Raw genomic sequence first — 19,631 nt, forward strand, 5'->3', positions numbered from 1 at the left:
TAATTCGTCTTAAACAATCACAGCCATCACCATAAACAAATAATAAGACGTTTCGTTCCTGAAAGAACATCATGAAATTATATCAATCACACAATTTTTCAAAAATATTGGAAATTGTTTAGAATTTTAGAAACATGTAAGTTTAAATTCCGTTTGTACCCTTTAATAAAGGAAGTATAATTTAAGACTTCACAGCGTAGTACCGAGGAGTATGAACACAGTGAACTTGAGACGGGGAGCGCAGTGCCCGTAATGGTGAGTGAACATAATCATCTCTAAGAATCAGCATTATTACACCGGAAAATGACCTCACCAGCTATATACATGCTCAGGACTAATAAATAAATAAATAAATAAATAAATAAATAAATAAATAAATAAATAAATAAATAAATAAATAAATAAATAAATAAATAAATAAATAAATAAATAAATAAATAAATAAATAAATAAATAAATAAATAAATAAATAAATAAATAAATAAATAAATAAATAAATAAATAAATAAATAAATAAATAAATAAATAAATAAATAAATAAATAAATAAATAAATAAAATTTGTATCCAAGATACTGACGTGAATAGTATTCAATAGCCAATTGCAAAATCTTATTATTGTAATGATATCTGTAGGCGGTATATCATGGACTGAATGAGACCAGTAAGCTGGTAAATGCAATCATCGTGTTGCGCTACGTGCTGATGAATATAAAATGCCAGTTTCCTGTGCTACTCTTCGGAGTGACATACCTACACTGACTCGCTGTCTCGTCGCTATATCTTCTAACTTCTCTTCTGTGAGAGCTGTTCTCTTTCCCTGTTTCTTCTTATTAGTAACGAAACCAGTACTATGTCTTTTGGGAACGAGTTGTTGCACTAAACATTTTGATGGCACCGTCGAACCGGGAAACTATCTACGGAATTTTTGAAGGCACCTTTCTTCCCGTTTCTTCTTCTTGTGCAAATAACACTCGACCAAAAATATTCTCTGTGCCATAGTGTACGATAATAACCTCACAACACACCTTAAACGTTCAGTAGTGTACCAGGAAAAGTTCGTGGGTGTAGGGCATGAGAAGGATCTCAGGTAGTGGAAGTTGATTTTGGAGCCGATACAGAATGTTGAATGATTCATCACCCTGCAATATCAATATAGGGCTCCGATTTTTTATTGAAATCTAAAGTTTAAAAGTAAATCTTCTTGAATTCAGTTCGAGAAAATAAATAAATATCACTGATCCTATAGTCTTTCTAACTTTTGTGAAAACACGAAGTGTCAGTTCTTCACCTAAAGTCTTTCTAAGTATTAATTCATGAAATGAACACACACTTATAATTGAAATGAGAATTTAAATTTCTGTTGAAAGTTTCTCAGTTTGTTAGCTTTGAAATATAGAACACTTGAAAATCCTAGAGTTCTTCTATGCAATATTAAAATTTGAAAGATAAATGATGAAAAAATACGAAATATCGTTCACACGCAGCACTGAGAAAATGACTGTTCAAGATTGATAAGAAAAAGTCTGCCAGTTTATGATTACTCACTTAGTAAAGCAAATTTGGCTTACAAATGTTGATGTGGAGAATGGGAGTCTGGAACATTCCGCGGAGTGCGGACGGAGACTCAAACTCTATGTTCTACGAAGAAACCACGTTGACGTCCCTCGATGGGTACCATAGATGAGCTGATGTTTGAGGTAGCTGGATCTTGTAGAATTTCACCAAGATTTCCGCTGCGCATGAAGGTGATTTTAGCATACGGAAAGTTCAATTGGTGCGAGTAGTAATTACAGATGCTATTATTCACTGTCAAACACAGTTCAGTTCGTATTTTAATTTTATGACGTTAAATGAATAATTACAGTCCTTGCTGCATAAAACACTATTTGAAATCGTCACTGAGAAGTCCATAAATACACAGTTCAAACATTTCATCACAGACTCTGTTCACAGTCTTTGAATCACCATCCTAGCAGATAACACTGATTTTCTGGTAGTGATAGTATTATCTTACCTTAGAAAAAGTTCTTAATATTTACCAAGTTTATCATTGGAGTAAGTCGTGTCCTAATTTGGCACGAACGCTACGTAAATAAAGAGACACAGTTCAAGGATGTACGGTATTAGAAGAAATGAGTCCTTAAATAGTTAGACTTATTGTACACGATAGTTTCTGTTTATTGTAGTAGTTCAATATTATATGAAATTAACTAAGTCCACACGTCACGTTCTTGTAAATATTAAATATTTGACTTCGTATTTCAATGATTTCATACGTGTTATATTTCGAAAATGTACGTGAATTATATCGTAGTCGCGGCACGATAGACTAAGTACGGTGCGACGTCTTTTACAAGTGCGATGGCGATTGATTATCCCATAATTTCGTCTCCACGAAACGCGACGGAAAGTACTATCTTCGAGACTGCACTGACAGACTGTACGAGGGTCAGTCTCCCCTCTGTCTCACTCACACACACATACTGCACTGCTCTGCACTGGACTGGACTGGACTGCACTGCTGCCCTGCTGCACTGCTTGTCAGCCTTGACATACTGGCCTATATATCTGCGCCGGGGGGGGGGGGTGTGTTCTGAATCATGTGACCGAGAGTGCTCAATCTTCTTAAACTTTATATTGTTATAACTCAAAAACTACTGGACAGATTGCTTTGAAATTTACAGGATTTTACTTTTACGATGTCTGCTACAATTTAGCGTTGGTCCAGTTCATATCGGTTAAGGTGTTAAAAAGTTCACGAAAGAAAAATTCTTTCGAGAAATATCTCTAGGGAAAGCAAGTTTCAAGCGGTAGGTGACGTCACTTGACCTCGCCTGGCTCGCTCGTGGAGTCTGGTACGCACTGGAATGTTCCTTCGCTCAGCTGTTCGCATGTCGGACGGAAATTGTATGCTGAAATAAAGTTTTTTCAATTGATATGAGCCAGGACCTAGGCCTTCCTGGTTCAGTAGTTACTATCAAACTGAGCGAGAGTTTTTAAGTATCTGCTGCGTCAGCTGTCAGTAATACTTATCACGCCAAGCTTAACACAAGCTATACGGCGCTGCCTTGGGGATTCCCATGGCCTGTGACAAGAAGTGCGAAGTCTTAAATTATACTCCCTCTATTGGAGACTTACAGTATAATTTATCTTACTGTAGTTTTCAGTGGTGTGTCCTTTCTCCTTGCTGTCTAACAAGGGGTGCGAAGCAATGCTCTGTCATTGGCGCGAGGCCAGCTGCCTGCCTCATCGGTAACATTCCGTTGCATAGCACTACGCCTAGAGAGTCTTTAATTTTCACGCCCTTGGTGGCCCTTGTCTTTCTTAATCCGATACCTTCATTTTTTGAACAGTCGGACCTCTTTCAATTTTTGCATTGATATTGTTGGATCCATTTCCCTAATGTAATAGTTCCACGTAATGCTTAAGATCAATCCATCGGTTCTCACATTGGTATGAAGCATACACAATTGTGGGCATCACCGTCGAGACTGTTGCCAAAACATTCCTTAGTAGCTGAATCACTCGCTTCGGTGTTCTGCATACATCCACACCTAATCAAGTTCGCCAGTTTCAGTCGCATATTCTCAAATTATTTAACGTATTGATTGGAATATCCTGTATCCGATCTATAGCTTTTCATCCAACTACCACCATCAGTTTAAGTCTGCCAACAAATGCCGTGCCACTGATCGTTGGGCTCATGATCTACCTATTGTTCTTCTGGGCATGTGCACAGCGTACAAGGAGAATATCACCACTAAGTTGGTGTGTGATCAGGTACGGCTACCTTGTGAATTCTTCACGAACTGTGAAAATTTTGAGGCATTAGAATTTTTCAGAGGACTGTGAAACCAATTCAGGTCGTTCCGTCTTGTTTCTCCAAGGATACATTGTCCACAAGGTGTTTACATTTTTTGTGATTTCAAAACCTTCTCAAATGTGTTCGTACACCACAAAGCAGTTTGAAGACCACTTCAAGCGCGTACGATGGTCCTTTTTAAGTGCTTCATCATACCCGCAAGACCAATTAATCAACATCCTATGTGCATGATCGACAGTTTCCTTCGATTGATTAACTTCTTTACATCCCCAGACGATTCAACCGCTCCAAAGTATTTACTACCACCAGTTGAATCTACGCCCCATGTGACCTGACCTCCACCATTTCAGGGCAAAGTTTTAATAAGAAATATAGTGAATAATCGTTATGCTGTGTTGAATTTATGCTCAAGAATGATATTGCGGTCTTGCAGAGATCATCTTCCCGGATCTATGCTGTTCCATGCCTTAATATTTTATCTTTGGTGTGTGTTGATTATTAAATTAGTGTTGTAGATGACTGGCTACTTATCTTACTTGTTACCAGCTATCGTGCTTGTCTTTTTCAGAGCGGCTATGTAGGTTTTTCATGAAATTGGGTGAAAGCTATTTGATTAGCGGCCATTAACTCTTCGGCCTTATTAAAACCTTCATACAACAGATTGCACAGCTCGAATACAATGATGGACAATTGTGTCAGGTATCAGTATGTATGTATGTATGTATGTATGTATGTATGTATGTATGTATTATGGATGCATGTCTACTCTTTTGTCCATTTTCCTGATCCTGGATTGGGGATGAGGTGATATGAAGTTATACGGTATGTTTATACGACTGGATGCCCATCCTGACGCCAACCTCAGTTGAGGAGGTAATGAAGATGAAACGAATGATAGTGAATGTAATTGGGTAAGGAGGTGGAAAGAATTGGCTGTGACGTCAGAAAATGGAGTGTCCCGGCATTTTCATGGAATTAACTACAGAAAACAATTTTCAGGACAACCGACGATGGGGTTCGAAGCCACTCGCGCCCAAATGCGGAGCATGCCTACATGGCCGTAGTGTGCGGCTATTTCGTTTGGTTCTGTCAGGTATCAGTAGTTATCCGAATGAGATCCGGAGGATTGGTATGATAAAGGCGAAAGTTAACTACCTCTCCAGCTCCATTCTAAATCAGGCGGTATGCATCTGTCTCGGATTGCACGTACAATATTTTTTAGAGTGTTGTATGGCTGCCTTTTCTCTTAAAAAGTTTTATTTTCTTGCCCTAAATTATCTGGAACAATGATATCCGCAGAAAGCCATTATTCTATTTCATATTGTTGATAATTTGAATTTCTATGCAGGGGTTATATTTATAAAATACATATTTATTTAGAATGTGAACTTCTATAAATACAGTACGGTCGCATCAGATTGCGCTAAATGGAGAACAAATTGAATGTAATGCAAATAATGCGGGGACTATGTTGGCTTTAGGGTTTCCAGTTGTATCGACTAGAACACAGCGATTGCAGCTGGCTAAATGACTGTGCTGTGCCAGTCGTAGCAGCATTGGTTGAGCGATGAATAACATCCTTGAAAGGTTCAAAGTCGAGAAGAGCAGGAGCCAAGCTCGAGACCTGGTTGAGTGGAGTGCTAGGGAGCATGTTTAATTCATCGCAAGCTCCAGAGAACGCTTCAAGACGAACTCTCACCACACAAAAGAATATCCGGAGTGGGAATTCTTTAGAAAAGGTAAAATCATTAATTCAGAAACCACCCTTTCATTATCCTTTAAATTTGTTCAGCAATATCAGTGATTAATTCACACTCAAAACAGAAGATTAAACTTTGCTTTCTGATACGCAGTCGGAGATGAGGTGAGATGAAATTATGTGGCCTATTTTTATGGCTGGTCGCCCTTCCTGACCCCAACATCAGTTGATGAATTAATGGAGATGAAATGAAGTATGTATGTATGTTCACACTTCAGCCCTAAGCCTAGTTGACCGAGATCGACAGCTGCAGTCGCGTAAGTGCGGCCGGTATCCAGTAATCGGGAGATAGTGGGTTCGAATCCCACTGTCGGCAGCCCTGAAGATGGTTTTCCGTGGTTTCCCATTTTCACACCAGGCAAATGCTGAGCTGTACCTTAATTAAGGCTACGGCCACTTCCTTCCCATTTATAGGCATTTCCTATCCCATCGTCGCAATAAGACCTATCTGTGTCTGTGCGACGTAAAGCATATAGCGAAAAAAGGCTAGTTGGATCCTCAACAGCTTCGCCATTAGCTGTCATGCATGGCCTAGGTATCGCTGAAGAGGTGTACTAAGGAAATGAGGAGTGAGGTAGTCTCCCGTTGCTTTCCTCACCGAGCCAGAATTTGCTATTATATATCAGTCTGCCAAGCAAACTGAAATGCATACACCAACCGACCCTATGAGCAACATTTGCACACCATCCATAGCAGGGAATGGCTGGAGAAAGAATGGCATTAGTAGCATCGCTCATAACTCAGTCACTTTCATATTGTCTAAGCCAACGATATTCCGCCAATATCCCGCAGATAGGCCGATTGACGCTTCTCTTGCCTTCTACTCAAGGAACAACCACGAATTTAAAATTATGATGAGGAAAAAGGCAATACGCTACTTCCCTGCTGGCAAGCAGTCAGAGACGTTCGTTGTCGGTCTGTCGGTCACTCAATGCAGAGCATGATACCCGCAGAAAATAGTAAATTTCTCCGTCATGTGCAGAGTAATGCAAATTATGAACTAAGGATAGTTGTTTATAACGAAGAGACGTTTCACGTACGGTCCGCGAAGTTTACAGAAAATCAATAGTATTAGAGAAAATGGAGGAAAACCGTTCAAAGTTTTTAAAGTGATATGCATGTCGAAACCTTCCCCGGGATGCGTATACTCTAAATATGAAGTTTGGTTGAGATCTATCCAACCGTTTCGACGTGATGGTGGAACAGACAAACAGACAAACAAACAGACAAACAGACAAATCGACAAACAGACACGAAAAGTAAAAGCCACCGATTCGGTAATGAGTTGACCTAAAACGGACAAATATCTGAAATATTGGCAAAACGAAAGAAATTACAGACAGCGGTCCGACTCGTTGGCTGAATGGTGAGCGTACTGGCCTTCGGTTCAGAGGGTCCCGGGTTCGATTCCCGGCCTGGTCGGGGATTTTAACCTTAATTGGTTAATTCCAATGGCCCGGGGGCTGGGTGTTCGTGCTGTCCCCAACATCCCTGCAACTCACACACCACACATAACACTATCCTCCACCACAATAACACGCAGTTACCTACAAATGGCAGATGCTACTCACCCTCATCGGAGGGTCTGCCTTACAAGGGCTGCACTCGGCTAGAAATAGCCACATGAAATTAAAAAAAAAACAGACAGCGGACCCCCTACAACTGTATTTATAGAGATAATATGGTGTAGAGACCAGAAAAGAAACATATATAGATGGGAAAGTTTTCGTGGATTTTACGCTTGTTATTAAACAGAGAATTGTAGAAACCAAAGATAAAGGAAATAATATCTAAGATTATCATGGGAGAAAGAAAGAACGTTAAGACACGGATGATACATCAAGTGAATAGCGAGGAAGAATTATAATCTCCATTTCAGTTAAAAATCTAAAAAAATTCTTTAAGGTTTATTGATGACTAGCGAATGTACCCGTGCTTCGCTACGGTATTCTACATTGTATTCGAATATCGAAGTAAATAGTGTGCATGCAGTAAATAAGATTGTTTTAAAATTGCATGTCTCTTAGCGTTATCCGAGAAAGAGCATGGGGAGGTCCCCGTAAGTTGTTTCCAATGTAAAGTGTTTGTTATGGACTTGTGATATAACGGCAGGTTCACTTGCCTACTGCCATTCACAATCGAGTTGGGAAGTTTACATTATAATTGCAGGCCCATTGCCTACTATGCGGACAGAATCGATTTGGGGAGTTTTCGTTAAAATGGCAGCCCCCCTTTCCTACTTCCAGACAGATTACAGTTGAGGAGTTTCTATTATAATGGTAGGCAATTACCCTACTATCACTCGAAATTGAGTTGTGCAGTTATCATTATAATGCCAGCCCCATTTTCCTACTGCCAGCCAGCTTACTGCCAGTCACACCAAGTTGGTGAGTTTCCATCAAAATAGCAGGCCACTATGCCTAATGCCAGTCACATTTTAGATGAGGACATTTCTTTATAATGGCGGGCACCCTTGCCTACTGCCAAACACAATCGGGTAGGGGAGTTTTAAACAAAACTGCATGCTCACTTGCCTTCTGCAAGTCAAATCGAGAAGTGAACTATTCATTACAATTGTAGACCTTCCTTACTAATGACAGTTACACAGGAGTTGGAGAAGGAACCCTTTCATACTGCCAGTCAAAGTCGGTGTGGGGAGTACTGATTACAATAGCAGACCCACCCTTTCTCGATCGCTACAAATCGACATCAGTGAATATATATAGATCGACATACGAAAGTATATGCGTGTTTACAATATTGAAGACCTTCATTTACAGATTAACTGCTACTAAACGTACGTCATATCGACAAAGGGTTATACCATAAGACACGCCGGATTTAGTGGCCTAAATGGCTGGTCCTATGATATGTCATCTATTCTTGGGTCAGATTGAGTTAGAAACGTGGAACAGGGTAACGTTCTTGTAAGATTATCCCACATTACATTAATTTTCGGATAATTATGTGACAGCTACATACATAGCATTTGGCTCATATATGGCTACTGGGTGGGCCAATTTTCGTGAAGAGTTTGATGATTCTGTATTTCATATAAGTAATCGAAGGTATGAATTATGCATGTGAAAATTCCAAATTGACTTAACATCCATTAATAGAGAAAAATCAAACGTAAAAGGGATACAGATACGGCAAAATGTCATAAGACGAAGGTTGTAGATCATTCCAAATTGAACGGAGATTGTGCAATCTGTTATGTGATAGGAATTTCCGAAGGTCTGCACCATCATTAAAATTGCCTGCATATTTCGATATTCTTCGGGGATAAAAAGTGAAAAATTTAATGATCTTGGATGTTTTCCGTTCGTTACAGGCTAAAACGTATAATTTTGTCAAATTTCAATTATCTTCTTTTTCTTCTGGCAGATTATGCCGCAATCTGGATTTTGGGCGAGGCGGGTAAAAATTAGGACTTTCAGGAAACTAAACCAAAAATTATGCAGATGGTCATTATTACCCCTTAAACGGAAAGCTGTAAGAAAATTTCGCCAAAATAGTCAGTGTAGAGCCACACAGTCGTTACGATTTGATTTATATAGATAAGGAATCTGCTCCATGTAAAACACCTTTTTGGCTATGTCCGCTGGACTTAACCTGCAAAACTGACCATTCATGATATCTCCCTTATTAATCCTCCTGACGAAAAAATGCACATGAAAAAAAGGTTTAGAGGTGGAATTCCATCACGTTTGGTCGATTTCCAGTCAGGTTGGTTTTGTTCTGTATATAATGTGGAAGAATAAAATCACCATTTCGGTTCCCTATAAACCGCCAGTCCATTCCGGAACGTGAAATGTTATTTACGTTTAAAACCTACCTTTGGACAGGTGGATGCTAAATATGAATTTTGGTTCGAATGTCTTCAGTAGTTTTCAAGTTGTAAGGAATACGCTTTACACGCACCCGCTCGTGAGTTAAGTCCGATGGGACTTGTACAAAAAAACGGTCCGTTAATGATATCTCCTTTATTAATCCTCGTATCGAAATGATGCACATGAGAAAAAAGGTTTAGAAATTAATTTCTACCAAGGCAGGTAGATTTAAATTAACGTTGGTTGTGTATATTTTGTGGAAGTGCAAAATCACTGTTTCGGTTTCGTATAAACCCCCAGTCAGTTCAGGGATTTAGAAACAATATTTGCCCTAAAACCTATCAAGGACAGGTGTATTCTAAATATGAGTATTGGTCGAAATACATCCAGTAGTTTGTAGCACTCGCGTACATACGGCGTAATTAAGGAAGAAAATAATACAGTTAAGAAAGTTGAAAGTAATAGAAAATGGATTATAACTGAGGACAGCCGGATAACGACAAATATGTAAATGCCAAGTTAATGTATTGGAAAATCAAATGCCCCTCAATAAATTATGCTAGTGTGAGTTATGGATATAATAAAACGGTAACAGAGGAGAAACTTAGGTCCATTGATTCCTAGGTAAACAAATAATAAGAAGATGACTAATGGTGTTATTACTTAATCTATTCGAAGGCGGGTATAACATCCAACGATATTCCGCCAATATCCCGCAGATAGGCCGATTGACACCTCTCTTGCCTTCTACCCAAGGAACAACCACGAATTTAAAAGCATGATGAGGAAAATGGCAATACGTTACTTCCCTGCTGGCATGCAGTCAGAGACGTTGGCATGGTAACCTGTAGGTTCGTTGTCGGTCTGTCGGTCACTCAATGCAGAGCATGGTACCAGCAGAAAATTGTAAATTTCTCCGTCATGTAAAGAGTAAGGTAAATTATGAACATAACGAAAGTTGTTTATAATGAAGAGACGTTTCACGTACGGTAAACGAAGTTTACAGAAAATCAATAGTATAAGAGAAAATGGAGGAAAACCATTCTGGTTTTCCTATAAACCCCCCGTGTATTCAAAGATTTTAAAATGATATGCATATCAAAACCTTCCCCGGGAGGAGTATACTCTAAATATGAAGTTTAGTTGAGATCTATCGAGCCGTTTCGACGTGATGGTGGAAAAACCATTCTGGTTTTCCTATAAACCCCCGTCTATTCAAAGATTTTAAAATGATATGCATATCGAAACCTTCCCAGGAATGAGTATACTCTAAATATGAAATTTGGTTGAGATCTATCCAGCCGTTCCGACGTGATGGTGGAAAAACCATTCTGGTTTTCCTATAAACCCCCCGTGTATTCAAAGATTTTAAAATGATATGCATATCGAAACCTTCCCCGGGAGGAGTATACCCTAAATATGATGTTTGGTTGAGATCTATCCAGCCGTTTCGACGTGATGGTGGAAAAACCATTCTTGTTTTCCTATAAACCCCCCGTGTATTCAAAGATTTTAAAATGATATGCATATCGAAACCTTCCCCTGGGGGAGTATACTCTAAATATGAAGTTTGGTTGAGATCTATCCAGCCGTTTCGACGTGATGGTGGAAAAACCATTCTGGTTTTCCTATAAACCCCCCGTGTATTCAAAGATTTTAAAATGATATGCATATCGAAACCTTCCCCGGGATGAGTATACTCTAAATATGAAGTTTGGTTGAGATCTATCCAGCCGTTTCGACGTGATGGTGGAACAGACAAACAGACAAACAAACAGACACGAACAATTTTATTTTTATAGATTAGTATTATTAATGGTATGCTGGAAATTAAATCATATTTCAATTAATGTTTTTAACATATTATTTTTTAATATATTTTGTGCCATTAAGCTGTATCGTATACTTCTTTTTGTGAAAATTACTCCAGTAGATCCAATATACTTCGTGATCTCTAGCAGTCTCCTTTTGGGTAAAGTGTTTGTTCGTCTTGTGAATAAATATTACATGTAACTAGTAAATCATTGATGCGTTAGTAAAGATTCCAATAGAGCGACACTCATGATTGAGAGAAAAGGGTATTCCACTTAAGGATTTCATAGGTATTGGAAATCGAATAACTCTAGGCACGGGATTGAATACTGATTGGCCAAGGGGACTTCGAAAAGAGAAGCAAGAGAGAAACCTATCACTTGGATTGATATCAGGCACTCTTTATCACACTATTGCGTCACTATGTATGAAAATTATTGGTACTGCTTGCTCTATTCAGTGAAGGGACAATCATTTCCTCCTTTAGCTACTCTAGAAGTTATTGATCTGAACCCGTGTTATGAAAGTACAACCAGTGTAATATATTTCTACGAAGTGCCTTTCCTTGCTGAATGCCCTAGAGCTGATCTGGAGTTCAGACACACAAAGGCAACATAATACAAGACAAGGCTTCTGTATTCTTTGCTATTATTTCTGTACAGTGATGGGACAAAAGAGGACCTGGATTCTGTCATCCAAGTATGCAAATGCAATTTACTTCAAGTGTAGCTCTGAATAAAATATAACAGTGAGAATGATTTTCATTTCGAGAATTTTCTAGGAATTCTCATCGTGTGCTACCTTTTTAAAAATTCTATCTTCCACCTTACATTTCGTTCTTGGTCTCTATAGTACCCACATGATTATTAATGATCCTAGCTATAATATTATTACTTTTAACACTGTGGGTTATAGTGTTCAGATTGAGAGAATGTGGGTCTTCGGTCTCTCATTTCATTAATAGGCCTATAGGTGTTGAATTTTTACCTGTTAATAAAATGTAGTTTGTGTATAGTGACAGTTGATATGACATGATGCGATATACGTATGTACAAATTAAAAATAATCACACCCATACTAGAACTTTTATCGAATTTAACATATAAATCGGCAGATTTTTGGTGATATATCGCTAATTAAATTCATTACAAGTTAAAAATTTTCATAGATGAAATGTGGTGGGTCTTTCTTAATCATTGCGGTACATGTGGCTGAAAGTGTTGAGTATATCGTCGGTAAAAAAAAATACATCGCATGTCACAATGTTCTTCCTATCCATTATGTACCTTAAGACTGGGCACGCCTCTCAGCCACACAAGGACATGCATCCATCAGAACAACGTTTATTGTGTTCATTTTCCTATGCGAAGATGTAAAGGAAACTGAACCTTAAAAGTAGTACAATTTACGAGTGTGTAAATACGTCATGCAAACATGTGGTAGGGTAAGGTTCATTTTCCTTTACCCATATGCATAGGAATATGAACACAACGAAAATTGTTCACATGGCATGCATATCCATATGTGGCTGGGAGGCGTCAACAGAAAATAATAAGAAGAGCGCTGTTACTTACGAGATTTGTCTCGTCAACAACGATATACTGTATAAAGCTAATTTTCATTCGCTAAATTCTTAAAATATTGCAATCAAGATCTGATATTCTACTGTATATGGAACTAGTGGAACCTTTTCGATCGGATCTTCAGCTATCACGTAATGAAATAATATAGTTGATTCCCTTGCACCACGGACTCACTATTTAAAATGCGTGACTGGTGGCCTTGGGGACCGAAATTAGACCACCATTTCCGCAATATATCTGGGAATTACTCTCACCATTTCTACCTCACTTCACTTCACCAGCAGTAATTCCTTTCCGATATGAACAATTTTGGATAGACGTAAACTTGTACTGATAGTCTTATTTTTCAAGACGTTCTTATTCCTTTAGTTAATGTTAAGGACGTTTGATTATTTCTTACATATACACAGCAGTATTATAATTATAAAATAAATTCTCGACTTTACCTGAATTTCTGTACGATAAGTTGAAATGCATGTTTCTCTGTCCGAGAATAAACAGCAAACACGTTTGGAATATATCAAGGATGCAGTGCAATAATAAAGTTGAATGTTGTTCATTGCCCCGGTCTAGAAAGCCCAGAATAACGGCCGAGAGGATTCGTCGTGCTGACCACACGACACCTCGTAATCTGCAGGCCTTCGGGCTGAGCAGCGGTCGCTTGGTAGGCCAAGGCCCTTCAAGGGCTGTAGTGCTATGGGGTTTGGTTAGGTTGTTCATTGCATCGCAGACACACATAAGCTGGAAATGTAAACATTTACAAACTCGAATGATTTTCTTCCAATGTTGAACTCAGATAAACAGTATTATAATTATAAAAGAAATTCTCGACTTTACCAGAATATCTGTACGATAAGTTGAAATGTATGTTTCTCTGTCCGAGAATAAACAGCAAACACGTTTGGAATATATCAAGGATGCAGTGCAATAATAAAGTTGAATGTTGTTCATTGCATCGCAGACACACATAAGCTGGAAATGTAAACTTACGTTAAGGTTAAAATCTGTGTTCTTAAATTATTTTTTGTACCTTCTTCACTATTCCTTAGCACCAGGTATGGCCTCCTAATAGCATTGTTCAAGTCTCCGATGCGCCGTTGCACGCTTGCGATCATCTTTATGAAGAAGGTCCCATTCCATGTGAGCGCTCTAATAAGGTCTGGGAGTGTCTGCGGAGGCTGTGTACGATCAAAACCGGACATTTTCAACTTAACGTATACATGTTCAATTCAATTCATGTCCGATGAAATAGCCGAACAATTCATAAGGTTGATACCCTCCTCACTCACGAAGTTCCTAACTGATGCACCTTGAAGGAGGTTAGTTAAAATGGTCGTCGATAAAAATGAATTCAGCACCATCTTTATCCCTAAACGATTGTACAAAAGGTTTAAGAATTCATAGATAGACCGCTGGGCAGTTAACAGCGCTAGAATTGATATCAAAGGCGTACGACGGCCATGCATAATTCCAGTTCCAAACATAACACCACCACCTACAAACGCATGCGCCTCTTCGACAGGAGGGTACTTTACACTGCGTCCTTTACGCCTCCACACTCTTTGTCGTCACGTCCTTGGCCTAAGCGATATCCCTGTTTCATTTGAAAACGTTACGACGTTCATCCAACCACAAACTAAATAAAGTGGTTTTTTTTTTGCTAGTGGCTTTACGTCGCACCGACACAGATAGGTCTTATGGCGACGAAGGGACAGGAAAGGGCTAGGAGTGGGAAGGAAGCGGCCGTGGCCTTAATTAAGGTACAGCCCCAGCATTTGCCTGGTGTGAAAATGGGAAACCACGGAAAACCATTTTCAGGGCTGCCGACAGTGGGATTCGAACCTACTATCTCCCGAATACTGGATACTGGCCGCACTTAAGCGACTGCAGCTATCGAGCTCGGTAATAAAGTGTTTATAATGTGCAATATTTATACTCGGAAAATGACTGATTCAATAGGAAATCTCGTTTCCAGAATTTTCTCCGCTGTTGATTCTAGGTGCCACCTAGTGTACTGAAGTATCTAGAATACTACTGTCTGAAACTTTGGACAAAATATCAGATTTATGCCTAACAACGAACTAGCCATTAGAGAAAAATTCCCTAGTGCGCCTGACGGTGAGCCGAACGTACAGGTTTACCACCTCAGCCATACATCCTGCTATTACAATACTGTTATTACCGTTGTGCACAATTATCTTGGATTTTATGAACCACACTTTAATTTATTTTGTAGCTTAGTAGAATTTCTGATTTTTTTTTCGTCGTTGTTAATGATTATATTCATGATCCCGTAAGCTGTGCATTCTACTTTTGTTACTGTTGCGTAATTGTGCATTCTTATTTAAATTCTTAATTTTTGTTAACCTGATCTGCATACGATTCTTCATAATGCTTTGTGACCTTGATATTGATTTTGTGCACCTTACTGGCTCCCTTGATCTATAATGACGACGTATCCGGATATGTTCAATGTTCTATACATTCCAGTCACTGTTGACTTCCCGATGATAAATGATTCGCAAGACTGGAAGCTTGATGCTCTAATCTGTTGTTGATCTCCAATCGCACAAGTTACCTCAGCACCCGTCGTACACTACTTTATCGAGAACATCAGCAGTCAAAAGTTGTTTGTAAATGAGCCAGAAAATACATTTATGTGCCAAGAAACAGTTAAGAATTTCTAAAATTTAAATTACACTCTGTTCGAAGTTATTTTTAATTCCTTTTGATAGAGAACGTCAACAAAGCAGTTGATCGTGGTGTAGTAACTTCTGAGCTCGTGAAACACTCCAAGGGATGTGTAGCAATGCGGAAACTCCCGATACACAGGATACAAAAATGAACATTCTTGGACATGATCTGAATCCTTGTGCTCATCCAGCGGTTCATCTCCATAAATTATACTGAAAATCGGAGACTTTGCGTAGCAATCTGCTGCACAGATATATATCGAACAACTTCACTTCTCTAGCATGCGAGAGTGACAAGTACCACTTCCATATAACAGGCCAGGGACTCTTGAGAAACAACTCGGTGAACGAAATGGAATTCTATGAGGTGCTACAACACCAGTGGGGCTTATTGAGCAAAGAAGGAGAGAAGAAAATAAAGAAAGATAAGAGTAAAGTAGACCTTGTTCAGTCAGCAAGTTACATGTGTCGATAGTGTTCAAGTAACGGGAGAACCAATGGATGAGGTAGGAGATTATGCATAGTTCTAGATCATTATAGTAAAGGGCTGGGCAGTGTGTGAGACTGCACATTAAGGTGAATATAGAAAGCAGTATAGTACCTGTCAAGCAAAACAACGATCGAGTATAGTTGGTAGAATTGGTGGATGCAAGAATCCCTCTTCGGATTATTGGTGGAGTGTTGGTCTTCGAGTACGAAGATAGTGGGTTCAAGCCCAGAATAGGTAGTTGTAAGTTTGAAGGGTGGAATAAAGTCCATTCAGCGTGCTATACCGTAGTATACTGTCATTACATCTATGGTGTCGCATTCGGTGTTCACCCAAAAAAGTTAATTCAAACTTTGAAATAGGAGGCGCAATAGAGTTCTGGTCGCTTTTTCATCTGGTAGAATAAAACTGAACAACGACATTTAATTTCACGCAGCCTAAATTGCGCAAAATCAGTATGACTACACACTTTATCTAGTTCCATGCGGCTATTATTATTACATTAAGTCACGGAATAATTAGTAGTCGAAATAAACGTCCAAGATAATATAGTGCTCATTTCAGTGCAAGACCGGATAAATAATTAAGGGGTATAAGGAACTTCGCCAAAAATATGAAAGCGAACGGCAGTGGGAAATACCTACTGGCCATCAGTACAAGAACGCTATCATATTACATCAGTTGATCATTAATTTCTTAGAAAAATGGAAGTGAAATGATTGGCTCAGGGTAAGGTAGCATGATAACCTGCATCCTTACAGTTTGCGTACTAATGACTCAAACAAAAATAAAATGAATAGTTTAGGTTATAAGGCTATGTGCAGCAGGCCTCTTCGGAGGCCAGGTGCCATTATTATTACTTAGATATACAAGATAATAATAGGCTGAGCAATAACATGCTTTGAATTTAGAAGATGTGGAAGAATTCCACTGACTGTTTGATAATATTGACCACGAAACTTGCTGTGACGTAATATTTCTGGAGTGGAATAAGGAGTATTAGTTAGGGAGAAAGTTGGGATAAATAGTGCTTTCGATAATACAGGTGAATTGACAGTGGTTACTGGGTAATTACTGAACAAATAGACGGGATATTGTGATTCTATACAGAATGCAAGAGGAAATATTAGAATTAATTGTAACGAGAACTATAATAGCAATGAAGGAAGAAGTGAACGAGATGTAATCAGAAATGGTGCAGTGGGCTGACAATACAAGCATAAATTGATTTCACCGAGTAACAGGATTAGCATGCAATTTACGTAACGTATCTTCCAATGGAAGCAAGCAGTAATTGAACCAATGCAAATCGGGGAGTGTGGAATTATTTTAACAATTGTCGTTGCATTACTTTGACCAGTTTATTAGGTTAATAACTTTGATTCAGGCCTGTACCAAAGGGTGGAGGGGTCGGCGTTTATGAACCCCCCACCTCAATTGTTCTGGAGTTGGACTATGTAATATTTTAAACAATGTGAGCTTTTAAATAACCGACACAGTAAAACTGTGCATAGCAGCGTTTATTTCCTGAACTAGAAATTGAGTTCGTAAATACTATCAAAACAATACACATGAATATCTTCTACAGTACAATTTACCCTACTGATACCGAGAGAGTTGACCATGCAATTAGGATCGCACAACTGTGAGTGTGAATTCAGGAACTAGTGGGTTAGAACTCCAATGAATATGGATTTCCATGTTTTCCAATTTTCACACCAGGTAAATACTGGGGCAGTACCCCAATTAAGGTCATGGCCACTTCCTTTTCACGCCTAGCCCTTTTCTACGCCATCGTCGCCACAAGCCCTGTCTGTGTCGGTATGACGAAAGCAAATTGTAAAAATACAACAAAAAAATTATACATATCAAGTATAAGGTACTGTCAACACATTTCTTTGAATATTTGACGTACTTTGGATCCAAATTATTTATTCTCATGCCCTCACAGAAAGTTTCCGGCTGGCAATGTTTACCTGAAATGGGCAATCCATTGTAATCTTATCTGACAGGTCTCTCCTTTTACTTCGATGCACATGCACCACCGTAACTTCACACAACATTTACATAGTCAGGTTCCAACACATGTTCATTCTCTAACACTGCAGTGCACTTGGCTGGACTCCAGACAAGACCGATAACTTGCACAGTCAACTCACGTGTCTGGGCCACAGACTGAAATCTCAGCTCACGACTCGTAACTAACAACTAAACACCCAACAACAAGAAACCACAACACAACACTAAACTCTGTTCGAGATGAGTCTGATTTTTTAATACCTGGTGATGAATAGCATCTTCGGTATACGGCAAGAATATGAGTGCCCTAGTTTCAAATTCCTGAATATTCACAGAAACACCAGACGAAGGGGATAACAAGCAGAGTTTGTCACTTGTACGCCGGCTGGTCGGTAGCTCCCCATCCTGACTCACTGATCCCATCTAGGAAATACCAAAGAGGGCTTCAAGAGTGCCAACAGACGCATTACCACTTAAGATTACCCCCCTTCGAGAGCTGATAGTCCCGATCATTTATCTTTTTCAGCTGTTTCTGTGCAAAGAACCAAACGATCCAGATGCAACACCACGAAAATAACACTATGAAACATAAAAAGGAATCTAAATACATTGAACATACTCTAATATAATTTATGAAAATAACAGTACTAATTCAAATACAAATCATGACACTATTGCATCCGCGATTGAATAAATGGCTCGTTAATTCGAAAGAATTGTTGTAATATATTCATTTATGTTCTCACAGTACCGCTGGGCAAGGAATGTTGCTCCTAGTTGGAGTGCAAAATTGCGCGTTATGATTAGTTAGCGTTAAATGAGGAAACAGGTGACAAATATCGCAATTAGCAGACTTCGATTAGCGGCAGTAAATTACTTAATTACAGTATTATTGGTTTTATTTGTGACAATATTTTCTCTCGCTGTGAGCTTTACACTTAATACTGCAGTGAAGATCGCGTTGGAATGTCGCGTTTGAGATACGAGAATTGAACTGGTAACACTACTTCATTTTGTTCGGGCCTTTAATCCCTATATTTGAGTGATCTAACGACTGCCTGCTATCACAGCGCGATGTTGACCGAATTTATCTATAACAAGGTCTAAAATGATTTGCTTTTGTACGGTATATATACGTACGTTATGCTAATCAAGTGAAACTCCAATATATGCAGAACATCTGGCTGACACCAGACGCCATGGCTAGCCAAGTCCATAAATTATCTATTGTGCAAAATTTGGGCTAGGTGCATGCATGTACCTATGTATGTATGTATGTATCATGATAGCCATTCAGATAGCCATTCATTCGCTGGTGGGTAATATTATGTTTCCCGAGTTCACTGGATTCTTATATGACTCCAAAACTACAATAATTATAGCACTAGAAACTCTGCCGCAATGCTGGCACAGTAAAACGGGAGCAGAAAATTTGTGTTCTATGCGGAGTCTTCGTTGGTTGTTTACGATTTTGAGGGACAAATAATAAAGCATACAACTTGCGTCCCATAAGGGATTTACCAAGCTTTATTAAACACCTGACTATATATCAACAGTTCCGAAATCACCTTTAGGAAAACGGAAGAGAGATGTCATGACTAGTAGATTGTTTGTATACAA

Source organism: Anabrus simplex, chromosome 1 (assembly GCF_040414725.1).
Source record: "Anabrus simplex isolate iqAnaSimp1 chromosome 1, ASM4041472v1, whole genome shotgun sequence".
Taxonomy (NCBI): Eukaryota; Metazoa; Arthropoda; class Insecta; order Orthoptera; family Tettigoniidae; genus Anabrus; species Anabrus simplex.